The sequence below is a fragment of the Rana temporaria genome, chromosome 6 (assembly GCF_905171775.1).
Source record: "Rana temporaria chromosome 6, aRanTem1.1, whole genome shotgun sequence".
Taxonomy (NCBI): domain Eukaryota; kingdom Metazoa; phylum Chordata; class Amphibia; order Anura; family Ranidae; genus Rana; species Rana temporaria.
In genome coordinates this window covers 34,985,905-35,001,674 of record NC_053494.1, presented here as the reverse complement: position 1 = coordinate 35,001,674, position 15,770 = coordinate 34,985,905, and the positions used below count along the sequence as shown (strand labels likewise).

Here is a 15,770-nt window from a genome sequence, read left to right as displayed (position 1 = left end):
TCTCTTACGCCGTCGTATCTTAGGGTGCATATTTACGCTGCCTGCTAGGTGGCGCTGCCGTCGATTTCAGCGTAGAATATGCAAATGAGCTGGATACGCCGATTCAGAAACGTACGTTCGCCCGGCGGATTTTTTTACGTTGTTTGCGTAAGGCTTTTTCCGGAGTAAGATTACTCCTGCTATATGAGGCATAGCCAATGTTAAGTATGGACGTCGTTCCCGCGTCAAATTTTAAAAATTTTACATTGTTTGCGTAAGTCGTTCGTGAATAGGGCTTTGCGTAAATTACGTTCACGTCGAAAGCATTGACTATTTGCGACGTGATTATGAGCATGCGCACTGGGATACGTTCACGGCCGGCGTATGCGCCGTTCGTGAGAAACTTCATTTACATGGGGTCATGTTTTATTTACGTAAAACACGCCCATCTCTTGACAATTTGAATTTGGCGCGCTTACGCCAGCAGATTAACGATACTGCACTTGCCCATCTAAGTTGCGGAGGATACGCTACGCCCGCACAAACTTGCGTCCCCCTATGTGAATCTAGCCCAATGTTTGTACTTGAAAACACCCACACATTAGTAGTAGAAAATGTTTACTTTGCATATTGAAGTCTCTTAGCTTAGTCACCAGTTGGTGACCGCCACACGCAGGTTTACTGCGGCAGAACGACTGCTCTGCGCCAGATCACCTATTAGGTTCCAGGTCTGGGGCGAGCATGGGCTGCCGGTGACCCGCTCTGGCTATAATTAGACACAGCGGGAGCCAATCAGCGTGTCCGGAAGACCAGATGTCCGCCAGACCCAATGTCTGCCAGATCCGATGTCTGCCGGAAACCCAGCGATCGTTCCGAGAGAGGCAGAGCGGCCGTCTTTCTATGTAAACAAGGCAGATCACCGTTCTGCTAGTAGGGGAGACAGAGATCTTGTGCTTCCGCTAAGCAAGAGCACAGATATCTGTCTTCTCACAGCCAACCCCCCCTCAGTTAGATAGCACTCTCTAGGAGCACATTTAACCCTTTGATCCCCCTGATGTTAACCCCTTCCCTACCAGTGTCATTATTACAGTGACAGCGCATTTTTTTTATCACTCAGTATCCGATTTGTCTGCCGCTAAAAATTGCTAATCGCTGCCATTACTGGTACAAAAAAAAATGTTTACGATAGTTTGTACATGCTATAACTTTTGCGCAAACCAATCATTATACGCTTATTGGATTTTTTTACCAAAAATATGTAGCAGAATACAAATTGGCCTAAATTGATGAAGAAATTGTTTTTTTTGTAAAAAAAAATATTGGGTATGTCTTATAGCAGAAAGTAAAAAATATAGGGCTAAGATTCAGATAGCCCGCCCTAAGTTTGTGCGGGCGTAGCGTATCTCAGATACGCTATGCCGCCGTAACTTAGTGAGGCTGGGGCTGGGTTCACAAAGAACCTGCGCCATAAGTTACGGCGGCGTAGCGTACATATGCCGGCGTAAGCGCGCCAAATTCAAATTGTCAAGAGGTGGGTGTGTTTTATGTAAATAAAACATGACCCCACGTAAATGACGTTTCTCACAAATGGCGCATGCGCCGGCCGTGAACGTATCCCAGTGCGCATGCTCCTAATCACGTCGCAAATAGTCAATGCTTTCGACGTGAACGGAATTTCCGCAAAGCCCTATTTGCGAACGACTTACGCAAACGACGTACAATTTTCAAAATTCGACGCGGGAACAACGTCCATACTTAACATTGGCTATGCCTCATATAGCAGGAGTAACGTTACGCCGGAAAAAGCCTTACGCAAACGACGTAAAAAAATCCGCCGGGCGCACGTACGTTTCTGAATTGGCGTATCCAGCTCATTTGCATATTCTACGATGAAATCGACGGAAGCGCCACCTAGCGGCCAGCGTAAATATGCAGCCTAAGATACGACGGTGTAAGACACTTACGCCAGTCGGATCTTAGCCTAATTTCGGTGTATCTTGCTTTCTGAATACAGAAAGAAGATGCGCCGGCGCAGCTTTGAATTTACGTGGCGTATCAATAGATACTCCGACGTAAATTCTTTCTGAATCTAGCCCAGGTTTTTTTTTATCAAAATTGTCAGCATTTTTTTGGTTTATAGCACAAAAAATCAAAACCGCAGATGTGATCATATTTGTGGGGAAAAAAGGACATACATTTTATTTAGGTCCAGCATCACATGACCGCGCAATTGTCAGTTAAATTAACACAGCGCCGCATCGCAAAAATGGCCTGGTCATGAAGGGGGGGGGGGGCTTCCGGAGCTGAAGTGGTTAAGTGAACAGCCTCTATGCCTTTAGTAAATGAAGCCTTATGCCTGCCTTGCAGTACCAATAATATCACAACATTTTCCCCACCCCTCTTGTAACAGGCGAATTCTCAGAATTCAGTAGTTCCTGAACTCGTAAAAATGGATTTCTTACACAAACTCAGCCGTGAACTCTGTCCTGTACAATCTGTACAATTTTTTGTTATTTTAATTAGTTTTTTTATTATTTCTCTGATTGTTTTGTAAAGCTGGATTTTTTTTACAGTTTACAGCCATTTGTTTCAGAGAAACGTTGACACCTTGATGGCAATAAACCGTGACAAGAATCAAGAATCGCGCACTTTGTTGACAAAATCTACAGATAAAACAACTGTAACTGAACGTTTTCCCACAAAGTGCAGTAACAAATGTTATGTTGTCAAAACATTTATGCGACATGGATGCGTGTGAAAGGTGGTTATAGCGAGCAGATAAGAAACCAGTAAAAAAGCTGCCAGTTTTTTCTGAAAGTCATAAACACTCTTTTTCAAGTTATAGTTAGCCGATAAAAAAAAAAATATATATATACACACAGTATATGTTTAGAGAGAGAAAGAAAGTCATAGCTACTGCTAGGGTGCCTAACCTTGTTAAATAGTTAAATAAACTGTTAAAAAACTTATATTTTCAAACTGCTTTAACCACTTCCTTACTGGGCACTCAAACCCCCTTCCTGCCCAGACCAATTTTCAGCTTTCAGAGCTGATGCATTTTGAATGACAATTGCGCGGTCATACAACACTGTACCCAAATTATATTTTTATGATTTTTTTTTCACACAAATAGAGCTTTCTATTGGTGGTATTTGATCACCTCTGCGGTTTTTATTTTTTGCGCTATAAACAAAAAAAAGACAGACAATTTTGAAAAAAACACAATATTTTTTTTACTTTTTGCTATAATAAATATCCCAATTTTTTTTCTCAGTTTAGGCCGATACGTATTCTTCTACATATTTTTGGTAAAAAAAAAAAAATCGCAATAAGCGTATATTGAGTGGTTTGCGCAAAAGTTTTAGCGCCTACAAAATAGGGAATAGATTTATGAATTTTTTTTTTTTTACTAGTAATGTCGGCGATCTGCGATTTTTGTCAGGCCTGTGATATTGCGGCGGACATATCGGACAATTTTTACACTATTTTGGGACCATTCACATTTGCTAGAAATATGCACTGCTTACTGTATAAATGTGACTGGCAGGGAAGGGGTTAACACTAGGGGGCGAGAAAGGGGTTAAATGTGTGCCCTGGGAGTGATTCTTACTGTGGGGGGAGGGGACTGACTGGGGGAGGTGACCGATGCTGTGTCCCTATGTACAAGGGACACAGCATCGGTCTCCTCTCTCCCTGATAGGACGTGAAGCTCGGTGTTTACACACAGAGCTCCACGTCCTGCCTCTGTAATTGCCGATCGAGAGTACCTGGAGGACATCGCGACCGCCAGGCACGCGCATCGGCATCACGTGACGCGGCGAGCACAGTTTTTCCCTGCTGCACGCGGGGGGAATATAAACAGGAAGACGTCCACCCAGTAGTTAAGAGCCGCGCTGTAGACGTCTTTCGTCTATAACGCGGTATGCATCACATACTAGCTCATTTTAAAATACTTACCTTAGATCGATGCTGTTGCAGTGGTCCCCGCACATCGCTGTGACCAGTGACATGTCTCCCAGAGTTATTTCCGGGTTCCGGGGGTCCGGCACTGTGATTGGCCAGAGCCGCGATGATGTCACTCCCAGTCACGACGAGGCTCCTGAAGAAACGGCACGAGACGTTTCTTCAGTGCGCATGTGTCGACGTCAACAGTGAACAGTGGTGTAATTAGGTTTACAGGCACTTTAACCACTTTCCGACCGGCACACGCCGATATACGTTTGCAGAGTGGCACCGCTGCACAAATGGGCATACCTGTATGTCATTGCGTGAAAGCGGGACAGCAGCCGTGTGTATGCCGCGCGCTGCAGGAGCGTGCCCGTGGGTCCCACGGACTTGCTGTCCACACAGGCCCGTAATCACAGTAAGGAGTGGCAGAACGGGTAACTGCCTATGTAAACAAAGCATTTCCCCATTCTGCCTAGTGACAGGACAGGGATCTTCTGTTCCCAGTGATCGGAAACAGTGATCTTTGTCATGTTTCAGTAAACCCATCCCCCTACAATTAGAACACACTGAGGGAACACACTTGACCCCTTGATCGCCCCCTAATGTTAACCCCTTCCCTGCCAGGGTAATTTTTACATTGATCCATTGATCAGTGCATTTTTATAGCACTGGTCAATGTAATATTGTCCCTGGTCCCCAAAAAGTGTAATTTGGGGTCAGATTTGTCCGCCGCAATGTCGCAGTCCTGCTAAAAATCGCAGATCGCCGCCATTACTAGTAAAAACAATAAAAATAAATAAAAGTCCCTAAATCTATCTCATAGTTTGTAGACATCATAACTTTTGCGCAAACCAATCTATATACGCCTATTACAATGTTTTTTTTTTTACCAAAAATATGTATTTCGGCCTAAACTGATGAATACATTTTATTTATTTTTATATATATATATGTATTATAACAGAAAGTAAAAAATTGTCGGTCTTTTTTTTTTAAAGTGCAAACATTTAAAAACACAGAGGTGATCAAATACCACCAAAAAAAAGCTCTATTTGTGGGGGGAAATGACACCCCTTTTAGACACATAGCCAAAACGATAACTGCACTTTTCTTTGTACTTTTTTGTATACCAAAATTTTATTTACAAATGTTTTCATTGTAAGTACAAACACACAACATGTCAAACAAAACTTATGTTGGGTTCACACTTGTGTGAGTCAGGAACGCTCACAAAATGACATGCGTTCCCAACCCGCATGTAAAAACATGCTGCTTTTTAGCAGATGTGTGGGGGTGCCATTAATTTCTAATGGCACCCCATGTAATAACAAGACACCTGCAGTTTTGTACAACAGCATTTTTTTAAAAGGGGTCTGAGACTTCATTACCTGCATTTCTGTGAGTAGGGCAGCCCATTGAAAGGAATGGGCTACCCAACCTGCAGAACATGGGTTGCACAAGCATGGACCTAGCCTAATGCCGCGTACACACGGTCGGAATTCTGGACAAGAAAGGTTTGATGTGAGATTTTGGTCAGAAATTCCAACCATGTGTAGGCTCCATCGGATATTTTCTGTCGGAATTTCTGACACCAAAAACTTGAGAGCTGGTTCTCAAATTTTCCAATTTTCCAATTTCAATTGTCTGTATGCAATTCCGACGCACAAAAATCCTACGTATGCTTGGAATCATTGAGCTTTATTTTTCTCGGCTCGTCGTAGTATTGTACGTCATCGCGTTCTTGACGTTCGGAATTTCCGACAACATTTGTGTGAGGCCTCGTACACACGACCGAGGAACTCGACGTAAATGAAACATCGTTTTCCTCGACGAGTTCCTTGTTAGGCTTGTTGAGAATCTTGACAAGCTTTCTTTGCGTACACACTGTCAAGACAAAATCTCGTCGTTCTCAAGCGCGGTGACGTAAAACACGTACGGCGGCACTATAAAGGGGAAGTTTGATTCCACTGGCGCCACCCTTCTGAGCATGTGCGGGATTCTAAGCATACACACGAACGTGTTTCTCGTCGAAAACCAGCCCGACGAGGAAATTGAGACTCCCGGCGAGGAAAAAGAGAACTTGTTCTCTTTTTTTCTCATCGAGTTCCATGACAGTTTTCTCGATGAAAAACATACACACGACCGTTTTCCTCGGCAAAAAAGCTCTGCCACCAAGTTTCTTGATGAATTCTGTCGAGGAAAACGTTGTGTGTACGCGGCCTGACCGTGTGCATGTAAGACACGTTTGAGCCAACATTTTGTTTTTCCTCGGTTTTCTTGTTGGAAATTCCGATCGTGTGTACACGGCATTAGGCTAGGTTAAAATACACTACAGTAACTTGAAAAACTATTCAAAGCCCTTGAAATGTTCCACAGTTTGTCATGTTACAACCAAAAATATAAATGTATTTTATTGGAATTGTATGTGATAAACCAACACAAAGTGGCACATAATTGTGAAGTGGAAGGGAAATGATAAATGTTTTTCAACATTTTTGACAAATAAATATGTGAAATGTGTGGCGTGCATTGGTATTCAATACTTTGTAGAACCCCCTTTCACTGCAATTACAGCTGCAAGTCTTTTCAGAGATGTCTCTACCAGCTTTGCACATCTAGAGAGCGATATTTTTGCTCATTCTTCTGTGCAAAATAGCTCAAGCTCTGTCAGATTGGATGGAGAACGTTTGTGAACACCTGTTTTCAAGTCTTGCCACAGATTCTCAATCGGATTTAGATCTGGACTTTGACTGGGCCATTCTTACACATGAATATGCTTTGATCTAAACCATTCCATTGTAGCTCTGGCTGTATATTTAGGGTTGTTGTCCTGCTGGAAGGTGAACCTCCACCCATTCTCGAGTCTTTTGCAGGCTGTTAGGCCGCGTACACACCATCGGTCCAAACTGATGAAAACGGACCAAAGTTCAGTTTCATCGGTCAAAACCGTCCGTGTGTACGCCCCATTGGTCTTTTGTCCTTCGGACAAAAATTAGAGAACTTGCTTTAAAATCGAACCGATGGACCGCTGACCTATAGGTCCAAACCGATGGTTAGTACACAAAAGCATCGGTTCAAAACCCGCACATGCTCAGAATCAAGTCGACACATGCTTGGAAGCATTGATCTTCGTTTTTTCAGCACGTCGTGTGTTTTACGTCACCGCGGTCTGACCCGATCGGATTTTGAACTGATGGTGTGTAAGCACATCAGACCATCAGGCTGCTTCAGCGGTGAACCGATGAAAATGGTCCGTCGGACCATTCTCATTGGATGGATCGACCGTGTGTACGCGGCCTAACAGGTTTTCTTCTGAGGCCCCGTACACACATCCGAGGAACTCGACGTGCCAAACACACCGAGTTCCTCGTCGAGTTCTGTGTTGAAGCCGCCGAGGATCTCAGCGGGCCAACTTTCCTCATTGAACAACGAGGAAATAGAGAACATGTTCTCTATTTGGCCCGACGAGTTCCTCGTCGGCATCCTAGGTGAAAAGTGTACAGACGACCGAGTTTCTCGGCAGAATCCAGCTCCGATCGAGTTTCTGGCTGAATTCTGCCGAGAAACTCGGTCGTGTGTACGGGGCCTAAGATTGCCCTGTATTTGGCTCCATCTATCTTCATATGAACTCTGACCAGCTTCCCTGTACCTGCTGAAGAAAAGCATTTCAACATCATGATGCTGCCACCACCACGTTTTACAGTGGGGATTGGTGTGTTCAGGGTGATGTGCCGTGTTAGTTTTCTGCCACACATAGCGTTTTGCTATGACCAGAGCACCATCTTCCACATGTTTGCTGTGTCCCCCACATGGCTTCTCGCAAACTGCAAATATAATTTCTTATGGCTTTCTTCTTGCAACTCTTCCATAAAGGTCAGATTTGTTGAGTGTACGCCTAATAGTTGTCCTGTGGACAGATTCTCCCACCTGAGCTGTGGATCTCTGCAGCTCCTCTTGGCTGCTTCTCTGATTAATGCTCTCTATCCTTTAACCCACTCAAGGACTGGGCCTATTTTTCAAACTTGTTGTTTACAAGTTAAAATATTTTTTTTTGCTAGAAAATTACTTAGAACCCCCAAACATTATATATTTTTTTCAGGAACCCTAGAAAATAAAATGGCGGTCGTTGCATTACTTTATGTCACATCGCATTTGCGCAGCGGTCTTACACGTGCAATTTTTTGGAGGAAAAATCCACTTTTTTAATGAAAAAATAAGACAACAGTAAAGTTAGACCAATTTTTTTTTTTTATATTGTAAATTGATACCCAACATGTCATGCTTCAAAATTGCACCCACTTGTGGAATGGCGGCAAACTTTCTACAGGTTACCAGTTTTGTGTTACAAAGGGGGTCTAGGGCCAGTTGGAATTTTTGAGCTCGCTCTAACGATCATGGCGATACCTGACACGTTTTCATATGTGGGCACAACTTACGTATGCTTGCGCTTCTGTGCGCCATCTCGGCGGGATGGGGCGCTTTACATTTTTTGTTTTATTATTTGTTTTACTTTTCATTTTTATTTTTTACACTGTTCTTTTAAAAATAATGTATTGGGTCACTTTTATTCCTATTACAAGGAAGGTGAACATCCCTTGCAATTGAAAAAAAGCATGACAGGACCTCTTTAATGTGAGATCTGTGGTCAAAAAGACCTCAGATCTAACATTTACACTTAAATGCAATAAATAAATGTCTATTTAAAAAAAAAATCCCTTTTAAGACCATTGGGCGGAAGTGACGTTTGTCACTTTGGTCATCCAATGTTATGGAGCCGAGTGGGGGACATTTTTCCCTCACTCGGCTCCTGGCCTGTGAGGGGATCGGATCGGACAGTTTCCGCCACTACTGACGGCTCTGGAAAAGGGCGGAGATGACTGAAGCGCGGGGGGAGGCGTGGGGCACCTCATCTGCCGACTGATAAAAGTGATCTTGCGGCGAATCCAACGCAGAGGCCACTTTTATCTGAAAGCGGACCGCCTGCTTTTTAAGAGGATACCAGGGTTATGGCAGCTATCTGCTGCCATACCAACAATATTCCTTGTCAAAATACTGACATATAACGATGGCGGCTGGTCCGTAAGTGGTACATGTGAAAATGTGAAACTCCTGCTACATGTGAAAATGCCTAGAAATGTTATATATGTGAATACTATGCTTCTGCTGAATACCTCCATGATTATCCATGATTATCCATACCTCTCAACATTTTGAGATGGGAAAGAGGGACACCTATGAGCAAAATTATGCAGGCATAGGACACACCTCCTGCCACGCCCCCTTAAAGACAAATTATACAAAAAAAATATTAATTAAACCCACAAGTGCTTTTTTTACCACTTCTATTCCTTTATATTGGCTTTTGAAATTTACAAATGCAATAATTTAGAATTTGGATGAAAGGTTTAGCACTTTGAACACTTTTTGAAAGATAAAAAGGGCATTTTATATACAACTATATAGATCAGACCAAAATGAGGGACAAATGAGGAGGAAAGAGGGACAGAGGGACTTTGTTCCAAATCAGGGACAGTCCCGCAAAATCAGGGACAGTCCCGCAAAGTCAGGGACAGTCCCGCAAAATCAGGGACAGTCCCGCAAAGTCAGGGACAGTCCCGCAAAATCAGGGACAGTCCCGCAAAATCAGGGACAGTCCCGCAAAATCAGGGACAGTTGGGAGCTATGGATTATCAGCTTACAGAAAAAACTTTATAACATATACTTTATAACATACACAAGTTTTAAAATTGGCACAGACATTAGATATTATTATTGTTATACAGGATTTATACAGTGCCAAAAGTTTACACGGCACTTGTAAAGGGAAACAATACAATTACAATGCAGTTCTATACAGAAGGATCCGCATTGCCTTAGGTCTTTGCAGCAAAAGGGTTGCAATATATTGCCCCATATTCATTTACTTAATTACAGTTTATAACTCTCAGATACTGAAATAGCTTTGAACTACCAAAAGCCCAGATAAAAGTGGTTACCTCGTTGGAGTGACGAGATATGTTGCTAGTGATGGTCAATGTGGTCTGCAATGATGGTTAAAGGAACGAACATAGGGCAAGCTGCAATGTAAAAGAACATGAAGCACATACAGAATTAGTAACTTTAGCAGTTGACAAGTATTAGTGCAGAAAAACACATTTATCCTTAACCACCTACCTGGATCTATAGCAGACTATTTTTTGTGCTGTGATCTTTTTGCTGACAATTACTCGGTCGTGATCCAACACTGTACACAAATTAATGTTATATCATTTTTTTAGACAGATAGGGGTTGACTTATCAGCTTCTAACTCCAGTTTGTTTAATTTAAAGGAGTTGTAAAGGAAAAAAAAATTTCACCTTAATGCAATCTATGCATTAAGGTGAAAAAACATCTGATGATTGTCTCTGTGCATTTTGCCTGTATTCTTCCCTGTTTATTCACAGTTTAAACACAGGCAACTGCCAAGAGTAATTTTACTGTTGGCCAGCGCCCTGTGCAGGCACTGTGATGTAGCAGTTTGTCACCCCGCTCATGCGCACTGCTGTGATTGGCCCAGATATCATGTAATCATCGTGCAATCACATGTCAACTAATAAACAACAGTCATGAATGGATTCCATCATTGTTTACTACTGTATGTGATCTATGATTGGTCAACAGTGATCACATGATACCTGGGTTAATAGAATGCAAAACCTCTTGTAGTGCACCAGCCACCAGAGCCCCCTTTTACTTACCTGAGCCAGATCGTTCCTGCTGGTGTCTCGGGTCCTGATTGGATAGATCGATAGCAGTGCAGCTATTGGCTCCTGCTGCTGTCAATCAAATGCAATGACGCGGGAGCCGGGGGGCACCCGAATTCTCCTGTCTGTGTCAATGGATGCAGCAGCAGGACACGGGAGCGCGCGCGCACGGGTGCCCGAGGGAGAGCGCTTCTCCAATGGGGCACTCAAGAAAAGAGGAGCCAGGAACGCCGCTGAGGGACCCCAGAAAAGGTGGAGCGGGGCCACTCTGTCCAAAACCAACTGCACAGAGGAGGTAAGTATGAAATGTTTGTTTAAAAAAAAAAAAAAAACATATAATTTAATGCTGAATGTCGAGAAACCAGCTACAATAACATTTGCATTTCTTTCAATCCAGTCCTGAGATAAACACAACCTAACAGGTAGGGCCAGAAGAGCTAGTTCTTTCAATCGGGTCCTGAGATAAACACAACCTAACAGGTAGGGCCAGGAGAGCTAGTTAGATGACCTTTCTTTACTGCAGCTCTGTGATTGCTCAATAGTAAAGGAGCAGCAGCACAGTAATGTGTTCATTTTAGTCCCCATTCACACCTCTGCGACAAAACGCCTGACGCCGGACGCTCGTGCCGCTGGAGGGGAGAATTCCCATTGCTGTCTATGGAGATGGTTCACATCTCATAGACGCCGTACGCCTGCCGCCTGAAACGCGGCGTATCTTGTCGCAAGGTGTGAATGCAGCCTTACCCTTTCCTTCTGTCGTAGTGTACTTTACTAGCCCATATGCACTGCAGCACAGCTTATTGACCCTTACTGCTGCCCTTACCTAACATGGTCCAAGCACTGCTATGAAAATACACAAGGTTTGTACCAAGTCTAAAACAGATTAGCAGCATCTAAATGCATAGATTACAATTTTAATTAACACGTAGCTGCATTGGGCCAGATCCTCAAAAGAGATACGGCGGAGTAACTGCTGTTACTCCGTCGTATCCCTGGTCCTAACTATGGAACTGATCCACAGACTCAGTTTCCCATAGTTAGGACGAAGATCCGACAAGTGTAATTGAATTACACTGTCGGATCTTAAGGATGCAATTCTAGGCCGGCCGCAAGGTGGCGAGGCCATTGCGGCCGGCGTAGAATATGCAAATGACCAGTTACGGCGATCCACGAACGCTCCGACGGGCCCGTCGCTCTAAATCTACTTCGTTTACGTCGAGTTCCGCCGCGTAAAACTAGGGCTAAGCCCTAGTTGTCTTAAGCCATGTTAAGTATGGCCGTCGTTCCCGCGTCGAATTTTTAATTCTACGTCGTTTGCGTAAGACGTCCGTGAATGGCGCTGGACGCCATTTACGTTAACGTCTAAGCAAATGACGTCGGAGCGACGTCAGTTAGCGCAATGCACGTCGGGTAAGTTACCCGACGGAGCATGCGCAGTACGTCCGGCGCGGGAGCGCGCCTAATTTAAATGGGACTCGCCCATTTGAATAGGAACGCCTGGCGCCGGACGGATTTAAGTTACAGCGCCGCAAAGTTCCAGGTAAGTGCTTTGTGGATCGGCACCTAACTTGGGAATTTTGCGGCGGAGTAACTTAAATCCGAAAAGTTACGTTGCGCCGCGGCTTTGTGGATTACCCCCATTATTCTTTAATATCTGCTGGGTGTTCAGCTTAATAATGTATATGTACATACCTCCCAACTTTTTTAGATGGGAATGAGGGGCACCTATCAGCAATGTCAACCAATGCTTCCCAACTTATACTTAAACCCCCTTCGTGCCCAGACCAATTTTCAGCTTTCAGCGCTGACGCATTTTGAATGACAATTGCACGGTCATACAACACTGTACCCAAATTATATTGTTATCATTTTTTCCCCACAAATAGAGATTTCTTTTGGTGGTATTTGATCATCTCTGCGATTTTTATTTTTTGTGCTATAAACAAAAAAAGACAGAAAATTTTGAAAAAAAAACCACAATATTTGTAACTTTTTGTTATAATAATATCCCAATTTTTTTTTTAAATATAAAAATTTCCCTCGGTTTAGGCCGATACGTATTTTTCTACATATTTTTGTTTAAAAAAATCGCAAAAACGTATATTGATTGGTTTGCGCAAAAGTTATAGCGCCTACAAAATAGGGGATAGATTTATAGTAATGGCTGCGATTTTTTTTGTCAGGCCTGCGATATTGCGGCGGACGTATCGGACACTTTTCACACAATTTTGGGACCATTCACATTTATACAGCAATCAGTGCTATAAAAATGCACTAATTACTGTATAAATGTGACTGGCAGTGAAGGAGTTGACACTAGGGGGTGAGGAAGAGGTTAAATGTTTTCCCTGGGTGTGTTCTAACTGTGTGGGGGGAGGGGACTGACTGGGGGAGGTGACCGATGCTGTGTCCCTATGTACAAGGGACACAGATCGGTCTCTTCTCTCCCTGACAGGACGTGGAGCTCTGTGTTTACATCCAGCTCTGAGCAATCCTCTTTTCTTTTTGCAGTGAGATAAACGGACAAACAGGAGAAAGCTTTTGTCTGTTCTTCCCCCTTGCTGTGAGTGACAGGTTATTTACATATCTCATGCACTAGCTTGAGACAGGCATTATTTTTTTAAATCCCACCCTCCACTCCTTTTTTGAAGTCATGTGGTTACTTTTCTGGATTTTGACTGGATGTTAGTGATCATAGCAGAATTTTGGCTAAGGAATACACAGGAAAAAATGCATGTTGACAAGGGGAGTGTAGAGGTGGGCGGAGAGTCTACTGACATCACGACTCCACCCACCGAGCTCCAGACAACAGACCCACCCACAGAATCTGCAGTTTTTCGGGTCTCATAACAGACAGAGGGGAGACATTTGACAGGTAAGGATACATGCAGGAGGCATCTATATCCTTATAGATCAGCACTATGGCAGTAGTTTAGAAAGGATGGGTTTACATCCACTTTAACCACTTAAGGACCGTGTCACGCCGATATACATCGGCAGAATGGCATGGCTGGGCATATCAACGTATATATACGTTGCCTTCAAGACGCAGCATTGTGGGCGCGCACACGTGGCCCCAAGCTCCGTAAATCGGATTGCGGATCCCGCGGACACGATGTCCGCTGGGAGTCCCGCAATCGTCTCACAGACAGGAGGAACGGGGAAATGCTGATGTAAACAAACATTTCCCTTTCTGCCTAGTGACAGGACACTGATCACAGCTCCCTGTGATCGGGAGCAGTGATCAGTGATATGTCACACGTAGCCCATCCCCCCCACAGTTAGAACACATCCCTAGGACACACTTAAAGCGGATGTTCCGCCAAAAAAAAAATATTAAAAGCCAGCAGCTACAAATACTGCAGCTGCTGACTTCTAATAATAGGACACTTACCTGTCCTGGAGTCCAGCGCCGTCCGCAGCAGATGACGAGCGATCGCTCGTCACCCTGCTGCTCCCCCCTCCATCCACGCTGAGGGAACCAGGAAGTGAAGCGCTGCGGCTTCACCGCCTGGTTCCCTACGGCGCATGCGCGAGTCGCACAGCGCCCGCCGATTGGCTCCCGCTGTGTGCTGGGAGCAGAGTGTTCCCAGCACACAACGGGGGTGCGACGGGATGTGACGCAATGCCCGTCTATGCCGGGCCGGAAGTGGGTGCAAATACCTGTCTTTAGACAGGTATCTGCACCCCCTCCCCCCTGAAAGGTGTCAAATGTGACACCGGAGGGGGGAGGGTTCCGATCAGCGGGACTTCACTTTAGGGTGGAGAACCGCTTTAACCCCATTCAGCGCCCCCTACTGGTTAGCCTCTTTACTGCCAGTGTCATTTTTACAGTAATCAGTTCATTTTTATAGCTGTATAAATGACAATGGTTCCAAAATTGCGTCAAAAGTATCCGATGTGTCCGCCATAATGTCGCAGTCACGATAAAAATCGTTGATTGCCGCCATTACTAGTAAAAAAAAAAAAATACTAAAAATGCCATAAAACTATCCCCTATTTTGTAGATGCTATAACTTTTGCGCAAACCAATCAATAAACGCTTGTTGCGATTTTTTTACCAAAAATATGTAGAAGAATACATATCAACCTAAACTGAGGAAAAAAAAGTTTTTTTTATATATTTTTGGAGATATTTATTATAGCATTATAGCAAAAAGTTAAAAACATTGCATTTTTTTCAAAATTGTCGCTCTATTTTTGTTTATAGCGCAAAAAATAGAAACCGTAGAGGTGATCAAATACCACCAGAAGAAAGCTCTATTTGTGGGGGGAAAATACGTCAATTTTGTTTGGGAGCCACGTCGCACGATCGCGCAATTGTCAGTTAAATCGACGGAGTGCCGAATCGCAAAAAGTGCTCTGGTCTTTGGGCAGCCAAATGGTCCGGGGTTTAAGTGGTTATAGAAGGGCAGGCATGTTCAAAACTGTCTTCATATACTTGTTGCTGGACCCCTTTCCAGTGGAATCAATGATACTATAGAATTTAAGAAGTGCTGTTCTCTTTGGTACTGTATATACATACAAAATAACAACATTCTTTTTAACTGTGGCACATCACTTTAACTTCTTCCACCCAAATAAAAGAATCACTACAAAAGACATTGGAAATGGTGATACTGACTAATATCCTGTAGATATAGAATTATTAGAAAGGGTTCCCTGAATCCAGATACATTTTTCAAAGGTTTCTCTTTGTTAAAAAGGTTAAGAGGGGTGGTCTAGAGCAGTGGTTCTCAACCTCAGTCTTCAAGTACCCCCAACGGGCCATGTTTTCAGGTTTTCCTTTACTTTGCACAGTTGCTTTAAATCAATTTCAATGACATGGTATTGATAAGAGCTATATTATCTGTGAAGTTCCCAAACATGGCCAGTTGTAGGTACTTGAGGATTGAGGTTGAGAACCACTGGTCCAGGGGGTCTGTTTTGTGCACCTCTGGAAGACTTGAAATTTAAGGGGTTGTAAAGGTACATTTTTTGTTTTCCCTAAATAGCTTCCTTTACCTTAGTGCAGTCCTCCTTCACTTACCTCATCCTTCCATTTTGCTTTTAAATGTCCTTATGTCTTCTGAGAAATCCTCACTTCCTGTTCTTCTGTC

General features: G+C 43.6%; 1 protein-coding gene across 1 annotated transcript in view; it reads right to left on the bottom strand.

The window, feature by feature from the left end:
* Positions 1 to 15,770, bottom strand: part of SCNN1B (sodium channel epithelial 1 subunit beta) — a 117,771-nt gene that overhangs the window by 87,528 nt on the left and 14,473 nt on the right. Inside the window, exon 2 of the mRNA XM_040356665.1 lies at positions 9,924 to 10,004. The gene's annotated coding sequence lies outside the window, so the exon portion shown is untranslated. The remainder of the gene's footprint in view (positions 1 to 9,923; positions 10,005 to 15,770) is intronic.